General features: G+C 38.2%; 1 long non-coding RNA gene across 2 annotated transcripts in view; it reads right to left on the minus strand.

The window, feature by feature from the left end:
- Positions 1 to 1,615: 1,615 nt before the first annotated feature.
- Positions 1,616 to 15,734, minus strand: part of LOC110740868 — a 138,108-nt gene continuing 123,989 nt past the window's right edge. The window contains exons 1-5 of one of the 2 annotated variants that reach the window (XR_002516088.2): positions 9,661 to 15,474; positions 9,181 to 9,262; positions 7,421 to 7,565; positions 6,369 to 6,439; positions 1,616 to 2,929 (exon numbers count right to left, since the gene is read on the minus strand). This is a non-coding gene — a long non-coding RNA (uncharacterized LOC110740868). Of the gene's footprint in view, positions 2,930 to 6,368; positions 6,440 to 7,420; positions 7,566 to 9,180; positions 9,263 to 9,660; positions 15,475 to 15,734 lie in introns of those variants that run through there. The other variant, XR_002516089.2, reaches the window with a different exon arrangement.

The raw sequence follows: 15,734 nt of genomic DNA on the forward strand, positions 1-15,734 counted from the left end.
TGCAATAAATCTTGCTGCTGCTCACTCTTTAGATACACGCTGCCTTTATGAGCTGTAATACTCTGACAGCGAGACCATGAACCCACCAGAAGGAAAAAGCTGCAGACACATCTGAATGTGTGAAGAAACAAACTCTGGACACACCATCTTAAAGTACTGTAAGACTCAAGGCGAGGGTTCGTGGCTTCATTCTGGAAGTCAGTGAGACCAGGAACCCACCAATTCTGGACACAGCCGTTTGAGAAACACTGACTCCGTCAAAGGAATTATGAAAATAGGATTTTAATCTAATGATTGATTATTATTATGATTCCTAGGAGCTAGAATTTCGAGTGTGCTTTGTCTCTGGGGTCCTAGAATCACTGCTGCTGTTCCCAGAATTAGGTTATCAACCAAAGGGTTTTCTGAAAGAAAACACTAGAAACAATCCCTGATTAAGTCAGAAAGCTGTCCATGTGCATAGATACCAAACTGAGAGGGAGTGAAGCCAGAAGTCAGTGGGAAAGCAACCATTTTAGGAGAATGAGGTCAGATGACAAATGTCACGTCACAGTGAAGGGATGTCACAGTTCTTAACAGTGCAAGAGGTCAGTGAATTACCCATGTGGTTTGTCTCTGACTGAAGCCACAAGTTCCTCTCTGTGGCCATGCCATCATTAACTTAAAGCAGCAATAGTCTTTGCTTGCCAGAGTTTATATGTAGTGTGAGGGAGATCCTTAAGCAAAACTGTGAAATAAGTTAGGGTAATCTCCTGTACATTTCTCTTTCTCGGTTATCTTTATCCCTATTTTGTTGTACAAGCTTCCACTTATTCACTTAACAAGGTATTTGAGGGCGTCAGATTTTCTTTCCTCTCCTCCACCTGAACTTACTTTCCAAAAAGCATGTGTACAGTTAAGGCTAAAGAATTTAGATAGCTAAAAACATGTCTCCCAGAATTACTTATATCTTCATATGAATACATTATATTTATTTATGCCTAGTTACATCATTGCAAATTGTCAGCCAATCATGGGGAATATATTTTTTCAAGCAATGGGAATTTATAGTACTTCTTGGCACAGATATGAGACTAGCTGTCTCGTTGCACAAATTTCACAAGACAATTGAACCATCGAGGCCTAGAAGTCATTCACAGAGAAGCCATGGACAAGGTTGGTTGCATGATTTATTCTGTAGGTATCCCCTCCCCTTAGTTCCCATAATACCCAAGTTTGCATTTATCTAGTATTTTTCACACCATTTGTGCTGATCATTTATGTTTCAGTTTCTCCCCTTCCCCCACCAGACTCCATCTCCTCGGTTCAAGTGACTCTCTTGCCTCAGCCTCCCAAGTAGCTGGGATTACAGGCATAAATCACCACGCTTGAGTAATTTTTGTACCTTTTTTTTTGAGATAGAGTTTCTACCACCCAGGCTGGAGTGCAGTGGCACAATCTCAGCTCACTGCAACCTCCATCTCCCTGGTGCAAGTGATTCTCGTGCCTCAGCCTCCCAAGTAGCTGGGATTACTGGCATAAACCACCATACGGACTTATTTTGTATTTTTAGTAGAAACAGGGTTTCACCATGTTGGCCAGGCTGGTCTCAAACTCCTGGCCTCAAGTGACCCACCAACCCCGGCCTCCCAAAGTGCTGAGATTACAGGCATGAGACACTGTCCCTGGTCAGAAACCAAGTCTTTCTTGATCATCACCATTCAGGTACATAACTAGTACTCAAAAAGATACATGCTGAAAAAGTGAACTCAAGTGACACATACACAAGATCCAGGAAAGAAAAAGAAAGGAAATTTACCTTCCCTGCCTCTATAATTCAGATTACCTTACCCATCCACCTCCAACAATAGCTCATGGTATGAGCAAACGATTGGTAACCACGGTTATGTAAGAAAAATGAAAAAGAAGGGGAAAGAACTAAAATGATATAGACATACTAAAAATTTAGAATAATTTGCATCTAATAGGTATAAAAATTTGTAACATTGAGGTTGCATAATTGTTGAGTTTTTTTTTTACCTTTTCATGTTTTTTAAAATTTACCCTAGTTACCGTGATAAATTGGTAACTAAGGAATTAATAATAAAGTGATGAAAAGGCTGTGGCATGGGTTTTTGCAGAGACTGCATTATTGCACACCCATCTTCGACAAGGCAATTTCCCCACAATAACTCTAGTTTCACTGTATAATTATCTCAACCACTGATATTTCTCTAGAACTATAAGAAAGCCAAGTGCTACGTAAACAGGCCTGCTTGTTCACTGCCGATAGACCAGTCTATCTGTAAAAGCAAGTACTCTAAAAGAACGCTCCATGAACGCAAATGAGTCGGCTCTTGATCCCTTCAGATCAATCCTTTTCTTAATCCAAGCTTTGATTTGTTGTTGCTCCTTTGGTTTAAATCAGATAATGTAAGGATTGGAGCTAAAGTAAAATAATAGAGATCATAAGTATTTTATTATTATGTTACTTGCAATGTTATCATTTTGTCAGAGCTATGAAACTACCTTCATTTTAAGGCATGTGTTCTACAGTTTACCCCTCAGATAGGGCTTAAACTATTAGTATAGATAGAGAAGGAATATAAAGGGTTCCTGTGGTTTGGGTGTAGTATGCCCCTGCCAAAACTCATGTCAAAATTTGATTCCTAAATGTAGCAGCGTTGAGAGGTGGGGCCTAGTGGGAGGTGAGCCATAGGGGCAGATTTTTCATTAATGGGTTAGTGTCATCTCACGGGAATGAGTTTTCACTCTCACAGAACTAGTTCAGTTACCACGAGAGCAGGTTGCTCCTTGTGTTTGCTTTCTTTATGCACCCACTCACCTTTCCATGTCTCTACCATGTCTTGATACAGCACGTGGCCCTCACCAGAAGCTGAGCAAATGCCAGCGCCATGATCTTGGACTTCCCAGTCATCAGAATTGTGAGCTTAAAGAAACAAAAACAAAAACAAACCCTTTTCTTTATAAATTACCCAGCCTTTGGTATTCTGTTATAGTATCACGAAATGGACTAAAACAGGAGTAAAGGACATATATGTAAAGGATTTTTTTTTCTCTTTGACTGATGTAGAAATTCACTAGATCCATATGGGACTAGAGTATATATATACATATACATATGTATGTATGTATATATATAATCTAAAATAAAAAGTTATATTTATATAATATTTATAGTATTGACATGCTATAAAATGCATCCATTTGAAGTGTACAATTCAATGACTTTTAAGAAATTTACAGAGTCCTGCAACCATTACCAAAATCCAGTTTGAGAACATTTGATTCCTCTGAAAAGCTCCCTCATGTTCATTTGCAGCCACCACCCCACTGTTTCTACTCCCAACAGCAGGCAAACACTAATCTGCTTTCTGTCTCTGTAGGTTTGCCTGTCTGGACGTGTCATCTATGGGATGTTCATTGAATCATACAATATGTCCTGTTTTGCATATGGCTTCTTTCACTCAAAATTTATCCATGTTATAACATGCATCAGTTACCTATTCTTTTTGTTGTTGCTAAATAGTATTCAATTACAGGCATATATCATTTTTAATCCATTAACAAGTTGATGGGTATTTAGATTATTTCCCACGTTTGTCTATGGTGAATAATGCTGCCATGAACATTTGCATACCAATCTTTGTGTGCTTTGTGTGGATATATGCTTTCATTCCTCTTGGGTAGATTCCTAGCAATGGAATTGCTGGGTCACACAGTAAATTTAAATTTTTGAAAACTGACAAACTATTTTCCAAAGCAGTTCTCCCATTTTAAATTCACACCAGCAATACATGAAAATTCCAGTTTCTCCATATCCTCACCAACACTTGTTACTGTCTTTTTTATTATAGCCATTCTAGTGGATGTGAAATGATATCCCACCGAAATTTAATTTGCATTTCCCTAATGACTAAGGATTTTGAACATCTTTTCATGTTCTTATTAGCAATTCTTGTATCTTCTTTTGTTCGTTGGTTTTGTTTTTGTTTGTTTGTTTGTTGAGATGCAGTTTCACTCTTGTTGCCCAGGCTGGAGTGCAATGGCACGATCTTGGCTCACTGCAACCTCCACCTCCTGGGTTCAAGCGATTCTTCTGCCTCAGCCTCCTCAGTAGCTGGGATTACAGGTGCCTGCAACCACATCCAGCTAATTTTTTGTATTTTCAGTAGAAACAGGGTTTCACTATGTTGGCCAGGCTGGTCTCGAACTCCTGACCTCAGGCGATCCACCTGCCTCAGTCTCCCAAAGATCTGGGATTACCAGCATGAGCTACCACACCTGGCTCATTGGTTTTTTTTAACATGAAGTTTTTAACATTGAATTTTAGAAGTACAAAAATATTTTATAATTGTATGGCCTAACTCCTTTATTTTAGAAGAGAAATGAACACTAGAGATACAAACAGGTTTGCTCAAGGCACAAAAGCAAACTGATGGTAAATTGGCATTTTAATTTCCTAACTCTGAATTGAGTTAAATTCAGATTCACTTCACCTGCAGTAATTAAGTTATTCTCTAATATAGTTATTAGTGGAAATAAACTAATGAAAAGCCAAAATCGTAGATTCCTTGGGAACAAAAATCACGTGTTCCTCATCTCTGTGACCCTCTTTGCACCTACCATAGTCCCTTCTCCATTGTCGGCACTTAAAGAATGTCTGCTTAAATAAGGAGGCATCAGTGAAGCCTCAGTCCAGTCAGAATTATGTAACAGTCAAGTGCAATGATAGTCCTCGACTATATCAAGTATACTCTGGGTTTCATATCATTATACAGCCTTCAAAAAATTATTTTAATTACTGTGGACACCAGCCATCATAAACCTACTATCTCAAAGTGATAAATCATTTGAGCATCTACCTCAGCATTATCCAGCATGTATTCCGAATACAGATGCCCAGGTCTTATTCCAGACTAACTGAATCTAAATCCTTGAAGGCAAGACCTGGGAGTCTACATTTTTCAAATACCTCCAGAAACACTTAAGCATCAAAAGAAAAAAAGAAACGAAAGCCACTGATACAACAGATTCTGTGCAGCACATCATAGGATTATTTACTTGAAAGCATTAGGTAGAACAAGGACTGGTGATTTAGAAGGGATTCTAATCATGGAAAACTAAAAGAATGTCCCAATTGTTGAACTACCTCATGAACGACTAATGGTATACACAACCTCCTAGGAAGTCTTTAAGAAGTTGGGATCAATAATCCATATTGATTTTACAAAAGCATTAAGGGACAAAACACTCCTTGATTGTCACAGACATCATTGCAAAAGGCATTAATGGGCTCTCTGCTGCATCTCACGGAGCTGCCAACACCAAGCTCTGCTCTAGTTATTTGGAACGTAAGATTTTATAGGTAACATCCATCTTGATAACATGTCTGCATTTGCTTTAATTGGATTTCAGAAACTTGTACCACAACCATATCTAAGCAGTCACTATTGCAATGTATCACCTCCAACAAAAAAATTAGGCATAAAAGAAAAATGTAAATGATTAAGAATGAACTAAAGCAAATGCTCAGAGAAGATGGATAAACAAGACTAGTAGAATTTCTGTTTCTCGGCTTGCCGCTTCTCATCCAATCACTGTCATCAGTATCATTAATGAGGCATTATGTGAATGTCAATTGACCATTTGTATAGACTTGCTCAAACTAGAACTTCCTCTATTCCTTTTCATGGCTGGTACCACAACTAAAATAAATGCTCCCACGCCCAACCCTGCAATCCACTCCTCTTTGTGTATGTAGTAGACTGCGTTTTCCAAAGATAGACACTAAAATATTTCCCATCCCACCTGCTGTTCCACAGTGTGACCCTGCCACCTCCCCTTACCCCCCATTTAAGGTTGGAGTCTATTTTTCAACCTCTTCTTGAATTTAGGTGAACTCTGAGACTAATTACACGAGAAGTGACACCGTACCACTGTCAGAATCATCCTTAACTATTTCGACAACTTCTGCTTTGTGACTTTTGGAAGCCAGACATCATGTAAAAAGTATGACCACCCTGAGCAACAATTTTTTGGGAAATCCAAGCCACCTGGAGAGGGCCTAGAAGATGAGACCCCAAGAGGAAGAGGCCAACACCGCTGAGACACTGGATGTGCCAGTGTGGTAGACATGTTGGAGGTAGATCCTCCCCATCCCCCATCCCAGCGAATGCTGTGATTGGCGCTCATCACCCAGCCAAACTCTCTCCACATTCCTGACCTACAAAATCAAAGAGCAAGAGAAAACGGTTGTTTTAAGGCACTAAATTGGGGATGGCTTATTATCTATATAAGAATAGATAACTGAAACAAAACATTGAATAGTGCTTTAGCTTATTTACCTTATGTATTTGTTTACTTACTTGTCCGTCTGAATGTAAGCTTCATCAGGCCATGGCCTTTTCTGTCTTCTTCTCCATTGTGTATGCAGTTCCTGGAATAAAGTAAGTGTTCAATAAATATCTGTTGAATTATTATTGAATTCATTTTTGTCACTGGAGAGTCTGCAGGCAAGCAATAATGTACTCTGGTTGATACCAGTACATTGTGGGACTGCATATTATACCAGTTCTTCTTTCATTTTTATTGGAGGCATTCATCTTTGTGAGGAAATACATGTCATGAGTAGTCCAGAAAACATAGGAACAAGTGTCACATCATCACACTGATTAACCCATTTATGCCAGAGGTTGCAAATTTTTTTGTGTGAAAAATCAGACCTTGGTGATGACCTTTAGCAGTAGGATATAAATAACTCCACAAGCTTAATGTTCCAATAATGGAACACTAGGCAAATGGATTAACTGCAATTTTCAAAAGCAGACCAAGAGACACATTTCATCTGGGGCCACCAACATTTCATTTTTAGTACAACTCCTGAGCTCCCACCAGGGTCACAAAGTAAAGAAACCAATATTTGCTCTATCAGAGCAACTGCTGATACAGGGCCATACAAAAGGAATGAACTTAAGAAATTACTTGGAGAGGGAGTATGGCTTTCAAGGATAAGAAAGGATACGCTGTATCAGAAATACCAGTAAGAGCTTGGATTCACAGTTTTATATGTTTTCAAGGTCCTCAAAGTTCTTCACTAAGGATTTGATTGTCCCAGCATAGTACTGAATATAATTTTCCTCATTGAAAGACTGATATCAAAGTCTATTCATCTCCTCCTTAATGCACAATAAAACCTTGAGAATTTCAGCAGTTTTGTGTCTGCTAGCACATTGGAGTGCTTATAAACTTGCAATTGGAGCCCTTCCTAGAAAGCATATTTATATACCAAATGTATGTTTTTAAAAACAATTTCTCTGCTTCTATAAGTAACATAATAGTAATAGACATATAGTTTCTCCAATTATTTTGTCTACAAATTAACTTAGAACATTAAGCAGCAAGGGTACCCTCACTTTACCAAAGAAAGTCTGTTTCCTCCAAAATGTCAGAAGTTCATTTTCCCTAGCTCAGGGTAGCAAGCAATTACAAACCTATGCCGTTCCATGCTCTGCACAGATGTCATTGGTAGATGAATGTGCATGTCTTATATAGAGCCATTAGCCCTAGAAAAAAAGATTGATAATAGCAATGAGAATGTTAGCGAGCCTTTGTTTGCCCTTCCCTGTTTTATATGAGGTTTTCTTCGTGCTTTTCCCTTTTCTTACAGAGCATTGTAAATGCATTTGCCATTTGGTGATTTTGTCAAGGATTTTTCAGATTTTCTTTACATAGATGCTATTCATCTATTCCCATAAGTGTCTGTGAAACTGATATTCTAATATAAGATTTGGTTTCTAAAGTTGTACAGGATGACCACAAACAGAAATTTACATTAACATGTTAAAATTTCCTGCCTCAATATTTTATCTGTATTCATTAATTTATTTACCTTAATGTCTCAGTTTTAAAACACACTATCCTTAATGCAGGGTGCAAACCATTATACATGTTAAATGAGTCAAATTGCGCCCTCTGCCAATATCAGTATGATACCCATCCTCCCACTACACCCACCATCACTAACACCCACAGCCTAAACAATCACTCTTGGTTCCCAGCTGGGGCTTGCAAACAGAGATTCTTGTTGCTGGCACTTGTATAAAATGAAACTATTAAGGAGTAAAATACCTGAGATGCTTCTAATTGCAGAAAGATGGCTGGGTTGTTAGCAAGAGAGTCTAACGCTCATGTTGATCACAGTTTTTAAAAGTACAGTCATGCACCATGTAACAGTTCCATCAGTGATGGACTGCATATAAAACAGTGGTCTCAGAAGATTATAATGGAGCATACATAGAAACCTGATATATGGTACTTGATATTGGCATTTTAGGTCAAGTAGGGGAAATGATTGATATTCAGTAATGGTGCTTGGATATTTGGTTTTCACATGAAAAATATATGTATCATTTAGGTTGGTAAGTACACTCTATGAGGTTCACACAACGAAATTGCCTAACACATTTCTCCGAACATATCCCTGTCACTAAGCAACACAGAAGTGTACTCTTTTTCCCCCTTAAAGTAATATCATGACATGATGGTCACTGAATTTGTTTGCTCAGGCTATAGTAACAAAATGCCATGGACTGGATGACTTAAACAAAAGGAATTTGTTTCTCATAGGTCTGGAGGCCAGAAAGTCCAAGATCAATGTACTGGCTGATTCAGTGCCAGGTAAAGGCTCTCTTCCTGACCTGTAGACAGCGACTTTCTCATTGTGTCTTCACATGGCAGAGACAGAGAGAGAACAAGCTCTCTGGTGTCTCTTTATAAAAACATGATCCCATCACTAGGTTCTAACCACATGACCTCATCTAAACCTAGTTACCCCCAAAAGGCTCCATCTCTAAATACCATCACCCTGGGAGTTAGGATGTCAACCTATGAATGGAGAGTAAGGGGAGACAATAACTTAGTCCATGGCAGTAATTAAGACCATGATGAAAATTCAGGAACAAAGCAAGGCTAAGAGACCATTAGAGGAACTAGTCAATAGTGTTCTCATATTTTATAATAGCTCCTGTGCCCAACTATATACTGTCTGTCTACAGACTTATTCTCCTTGAAAGCAAAATGTAATATCTATGTTTCTATAAAATAGGAGAGCAGTTTTCAGCTTGTATTTGAAAGTTTAAAAAGTTCTACCAAAATAAGCAAAATGTAATTCCCTCTTACCCTGCCACCAAGGGACCAAATAAGAGAGGCAGCCAACCAGGTAAACAGTGTACTCTCAGTAAAGACACAGAAAGCTACAAAGCTGTAGGAAAGAAAAAGAAGTCACTTCCAGGGCAACTTAACCAGCAGCAGAGATTTCACAGAAGCCCTTACTCAGAAGCAGAGACTCTTGACTTCAGAAGACATCTGCATCTTAAACACAGAAGAGAAAAACATTAATACATTGTGGGAGACCAGAATATGCCACCCCAAAATATGAAGGATTGTTATACTGAATTAAGAACAAGCAGATGCAGAACAGCTCTCTGCCCTCCGTCTATTTGCTGAAAAGCAGGAAGCAGATTTACAAAGATAAAAGGTATCCTGACCCCCTTCTCTAGCAGGGAGAGAAAAAAATTAACCACCGAAGACAGCTTTGGACACATGTCAGCCTGGAGATGGGATCAGAGGAATCTACATTAACAAGCTTCACTAACTCACCTTTATCTGCCTTCCCACCATTTGCTGCCACTGGAGATTCAAAGTCCTCTCTTTTGTCTTGTCACTTCTCTAAAATGTCACTGTTCTTTGTTGAAGATGTATATAATCTGCTCAAAACCACTTCTTTAAGACTTTTCATCTCTTGGGTGTTTCCCATGTTATTTATAAAATATACATGTTAATAAATTTCTGTTTGTTTTTCTCTTATTAATCTGTCTGTTGCTCCAGGGTTCCATTTCAACAAAGAACTTATGAGAGTTGAAGAAAATCTTTTTTTTTCCTAGAACCTCAGAGTAGGATCTATAGAACCTAAAAATTTAAGAAAATTAGACTGGTTTAGAACAGAAATTATTCCCTTAACTATACCTGATTACATATGTTTACCAATGTCTACTAATGGGGCATCAGAAATTAATATCACACTTCCAATTTTTATCAACATTTATGTATTATAATAATATAATTTTCATTCTATAAAATGGCTTAATTCTCAGTCAATCCTTTTTATAATTTTCATAAAGTCATGAAGTTTTAAAACCCTCTAGATACTAAATGTCCAAGCTGAGAAGGTTAAGTAAGTGATATGTTTTAGAATTGCTGTACTCACAAAGATTATTTGTATCTCCCAAGAACTTGGTACCTCTCATTTGCAATGCTGAAATTAGTTTATGAGTCATTGGTGCTAGCTTAGTTCACATAAATCTATACAAGAACAAAGATCATAGATGGCAAATTATTGTCTACTTCCCCTCAATGTACAAATCCAATTGAAATCCTACCCATCAGACGCAAAAAAGAGACAGATGCCACCTAGTGTCTGATAGCCTCAAGTGCATCCCAATGCTACTCTGAGTCTAGTTCCATTTCAGTATTATCCAGATATAGCTACGTCAAAAGTTCCTGTGATATGTTACATGCAAAGAACACTCAACACATTCTGGTGCTAGTTTTCCTATTAACTAGATGTATCATGTTGGGCAAGACCCCCAGGTGTCTTGAATTAGTTGCTCTCCATGACCTCTTATAAGTAATAGACTCTGATTTCAGTTCTGACTAATGCAAAGCCACCTGTGGAAATCTAACCTTTTTACATTGAAATCTTGAGATAGAGCAGAACCAAATTCCAGAAAAGCAAACAACATTTTCCAGGGCTAACCTGTGATGTACATTGACTTCACTCTGGAAAGGAGAATGTTTTCTGTATAAATACAGTACAAACATGAAATTGAGACACAAGTGCACATTACATCACTCCAAGTAATGATTTATCATCAGGTATAGCAAGGAAAAAACGAAATAAAGTCAAGGTGACCAAAACTCTTGGTTTTCAAAAGACCTCTAACAATTCACTACGTAAAGTATGATAGCTGCTCAGACTTTGTCTTATAGTTTAAAATAGTTAAGAAAAATGTTCTCCAGTTTTATGTATTAACAGGTTCTGTAAAATTTCTTTTTAACTAGACCACATAACAAAATCTTTCCCAAAAGAAAAATGAATGGAAAATACAGCAAAACATGGCAACTGCTAAATCTTGTTTCTTACCCCTTTAATTCTTTGTATCATGTTCTATTCTCAAATGATTTTAGTAACCTAGAAGGTAGTCAGGCCCGTGTCCAGTGGTTTATATAGACAGATGACAGTGTCATACACAGGAAATCTGTCCATGTTCTAAGAGATCTGCAATTGATCTGGCCTGCTTGGTGAAGGTATTTCTAACCTGCTACTTAGTCTATAAGATTCAGGTGAACAGTATTTGGGACTCTGACATTGAGAAGTATGAACACAGATTCATTCCATGTGTACTAACACAGTAAAATGTGACAAATGATTTGCACTAATGATGCAGAAAGTCTGTCCACAAACCCATAGAGGACACTTGGTGTTTTGTGCATCTTTTTACCCTGACAGTGCTTTTCAGCCTGGAAAGTCATTCCTACTAACTTGAAACAACTCAAGACAAGTCCTTCAGCCTGACCACAAGCCAAGCTTATCTTGATGTAGATTGAGCTTCTCTGCCTGCCAGTTTCATCCCATATGTCAATTACGGAAAGCTGCTTATTATGTTTTTTCCATCCTTATCTGTCTAATGTGGAGGACGATCTCTTCAGGCAACCAAAGCAGATTCTGTCATCTCTGAAGGCTTAAGAGCTGCTAAGCAGTTACCTCTCCCTGCCTCCTGGCTCTGAACTTTCCTGGTGTCAATCATCAGCTCTTCTCCAAGAGCAGGCTTCAGATCCAGCTCTTCCATGTCATTCCACCCTTAATCCCATCTAGGATCAATTACATCTCTAAAAATGAGAGATGTTTTCACCTCTTTGAAATGATACTAAATGGACTTGATGGCAGAGGGGCCAATGTTCCTGATAGGGCACCTTCCTTCAATTTTCTGACTCTCCCTGAAGGCCAGTGTCTGTGAACTCCAACGGACTTGTGAGTTCTTTGTTGAGTGCCAACTGTACACGGTACTCTACACAATAAATCTCTGTGTTTCCTAAAAGCCAATTATTAGATCATTCTTCAGCGATCTAAAACTGAGTTATCTTTAGTTTTTCCTTCAAGCTAAATAGCCCAAGTATTTTACATTCATTTTCCTCTGCCTGTTCTATTTTCCTCTAGTTCCCTTTAGGTCTTCTTCTATCTTGTCAATGAACAGTGCACATTCTGCAAACAAATACACTTGGGCACAAACTGAAAATAAGATAATTTGTCACTTCCAAATATTTTGTTTCTGCATAGCAACAGCATTATCCTTATTTCATGAGCCATAGCAGAAATTTGCCAACACCTGGTAAGTTTTTTATTTCTTTCATGTGGTGCTTAGTCATTGTCCTTTCTATCTTTGTATTTGGGCTTTTGGTCCCACTACATGTTGGAAATGTCATCTTATTTTCTTGTCTTCCTTGACAATATATACAGGGAGGGGGTGGCCTCTTACCTGACCTGGGATATTATAAAGGACATAGGGTAGCATCGGTAACCCTTTCAGATGTTCTCATTTATGATTACATGACTTGAATAATCTATAAGGTGATTTTGTTGAAAAGACTTAGGGGATGATACTGTAATTCCTACATGTAGAGCACTTTGAAGGACTTTCACATATATAACCCATTTCATTCTCATAGCCTTACTTTGATGGAGGCTGAGCAAGGCAACATATTATTGTCCACTTTTTACAAATGCAAAAACCGAGGCTTAGAGCAATTGATGACTTGCCTATTGTCACATTACTAGTAGAAATGCCAGTCACAACAAAAATCCAGGCTTTCTGATTGTCTATCCAAGAGTCACTTTTCTACACCAGGTTTTTCATTCTTCAGTAGGAGCCGTAAGGACTTCCGTGAACCACTCAGGGACCCGCTACAAAGAAGGAGGCCACATGGCCAGGGCTTTATGCCCTAGCCCCTGTTTCAATCAGGGCAGGTTGACACGTATCTGTTTTATCAATTGAGTTTCTGTTTAATCTTTACTGTATAAAATTTCTGCTTAGAAACATATGCATTGTTTGAATACTCAGCACCATGCTAAAAAGAACATCAAGGGAGTAGAAGCCATAAAGGATGGGTGGGTCCAAAAAAGAATAAACAAGCTAAGACATGAGTAAATTGAGGATCACCAAATATACAGTCAGCTCCAAGTGGCATCTCTGTCTAACAGCAGACCTGCACATGAGTAGATGTTAACCCCTCAGAGAATAGTAAAAGGGCAGCAGACATTGTTTTTATTCTTAGTCAATATGAAATCTGTACAGAAAATGGAATGGCTCTATAGAAAAATGCACAGACACATACAACTCAATTACATTAACACCTATGTAACAATAATAGTTCAGCAACCCCTAGCATTGGCTGCCGCAGCCAACACAAAACCTCACGCCCCTTGCTCACTCTGCCCTCGTTCTCCCTTGCTGAGCCCTTATTCATGTCCAAGGCCCAAACTTCTCATAAATCCTTATCTTTTCTTAGAAAAAAAGGAAGAAAACACCCTGAAAAACAAAGCTTCAAGGAAGTAAGTGCATGTGCCTCTCCTAAGGGATGTAGCATTTTAAAAAGAGGACTCTACCAAGGGAAAGGCTAAGGTTGAAGGGAAAAATATGAATGGTTAATGGTCCAAGTCCAACTTCGATGAAGATGTAATTTATTGATTCATTTATTTTTAATTTTTTAGAGACAGAGTCTTGTTCTGTTGCCCAGGCTGGAGTGCAATGGCACCATCATACCTCACAACAGACTCAAACTCCCGGCCTCAGGCGATCCAAGGAGGTAATTTAGAATAGGAGTTCTCCCTGGGATGCTTCGTGTCTGTCCACAAAGACACACAAACATCCCTTGGCATACGACCACCCCATCTGGGAGCCCAGGCAAATCTATGGTGAAGCAAATGGAGCATAAGCCTTAGAGCCACTTAACACTCCAGACCTCCAGCCACAGCCCTGGGAGAGGTGCTGCAATGTGTTTTTTCAAAATTGGCAACAGTGAGGTTGTTTGTTTGTTTGTTTGTTTGTTTTTAGCTGTAATTGTTTAAGCTACTGGATCTTCCCATTCTGACTTCTCCATCACACTTCTGTCTGTCATGTCAGGCGGCATTAGAGTGGCTACAGGCATTATTGGAATCCTGCTAAGAAGCTGAGTTAAGGTGTATTTAATTTGGTTCAGAGGATATATTTATGTGGCCTACAGCTGTTTCTTTATGTAATTAAATTATTCCTTGCTGTCTGTCCCATTGTGGGAATGACTTCCAGAAACATTTGTATTATCAACTACACCATACTATGAAGGACAAGCACAGAGGTCACTTTGCAATACATTTGTCTCATACAGCACCCAGCTCTAGAAGTATGTGGGCAATAGAGAAGAAACAAATTTTTAATTGTATAGAACCAAAAGCTAGATTATGGAGAATTCTTCAAACCAACAGACTGGTAAAAGTCTAAGTAGAGGATTCATTTACCATTCTTATCAAAACGGAAGTTCTCATCTACTGGGGAAGACTCACTAATGCAGTGTATATGGTTACAGATAAACTATGTTGTTTTCTGGAAATTATGTGAAACTGAATTTTTCAAAACTCCTGTGTTTATTTTATTATTTTATTTCTGAACCAGGGTCCTGCTCTGTCGCCTAGGCTAGAGTGCAATGGGGCAATCATAGCCCACTGCAACTTCCAACTGCTGAGCCCAAGCGACCCTCCCTGCTTGGCCTCCCAAAGTGCTAAGATTACAGGTGTGAGCTGCTGCACCCAGGCCTAGAGTTCTGTGTTTAAAGGGCAACAGTGCTACATAGTCGTGCATTTGCGTGCGGTCAAGCTTAGGCACCCCAACTATTGAAAATAACAAACAGATTTCAGTCAACCATATTACATGAAACACTGAATTGTCTTTGTATTCTTTCCATAGAAAATAATATTACAAAATAATTTCACATAAAAAAGCAACACAAAACTCAACAGCCAAAAATATAAAGAAAGGGGTATTCTCAAGATGTGTCAGACAGTTATAATTTAAAATATCAAGGCATTTTTCAGATATAATGATATCTGTAGTATTTGTCAATTTTATAAAATTTATAATTTGTTTAATTTCTCTTCTCATTCCAAATAACACCATCCTTGGTCCTTGTTATATATTTTTAATCTTCTATTATTTTTCTTTAAAAGGATTCCAAAATTGAATAAACTTCTGGCCTACAAACCTTGGATTTTCTTTTGCTGAGAGTGACATTTGAGGTGAATTATGCTTGGAAAATTTTGTCCTCACAGCTACTCAATGTAAACTTCTTAAACTCAGTAAAGATCAAATGTGATTATTTCCTTTCCTGTCCAAATTTTCTATATGCTTGTGAATTCTCTTTCAGTACATCACTTAAAGCAAAACTGAAGGATTCTTCATAATTTTTAGTACTCTCTTCATCTTCTAGAAAAAGATGAATCATGGTTATAATTTTTATTTTTACCACTGTCCTTTGTTCAGCCCCACAAATGATTTAAAAAGCATAATCATTCTTGCAAAAAAAAATTCAGAATCATTGCCAAATGAAAATGATTCATTCTGTACCAAAAAAGAAAAAACAATGCA

This window comes from Papio anubis, chromosome 10, assembly GCF_008728515.1.
Source record: "Papio anubis isolate 15944 chromosome 10, Panubis1.0, whole genome shotgun sequence".
NCBI classification, from domain to species: domain Eukaryota; kingdom Metazoa; phylum Chordata; class Mammalia; order Primates; family Cercopithecidae; genus Papio; species Papio anubis.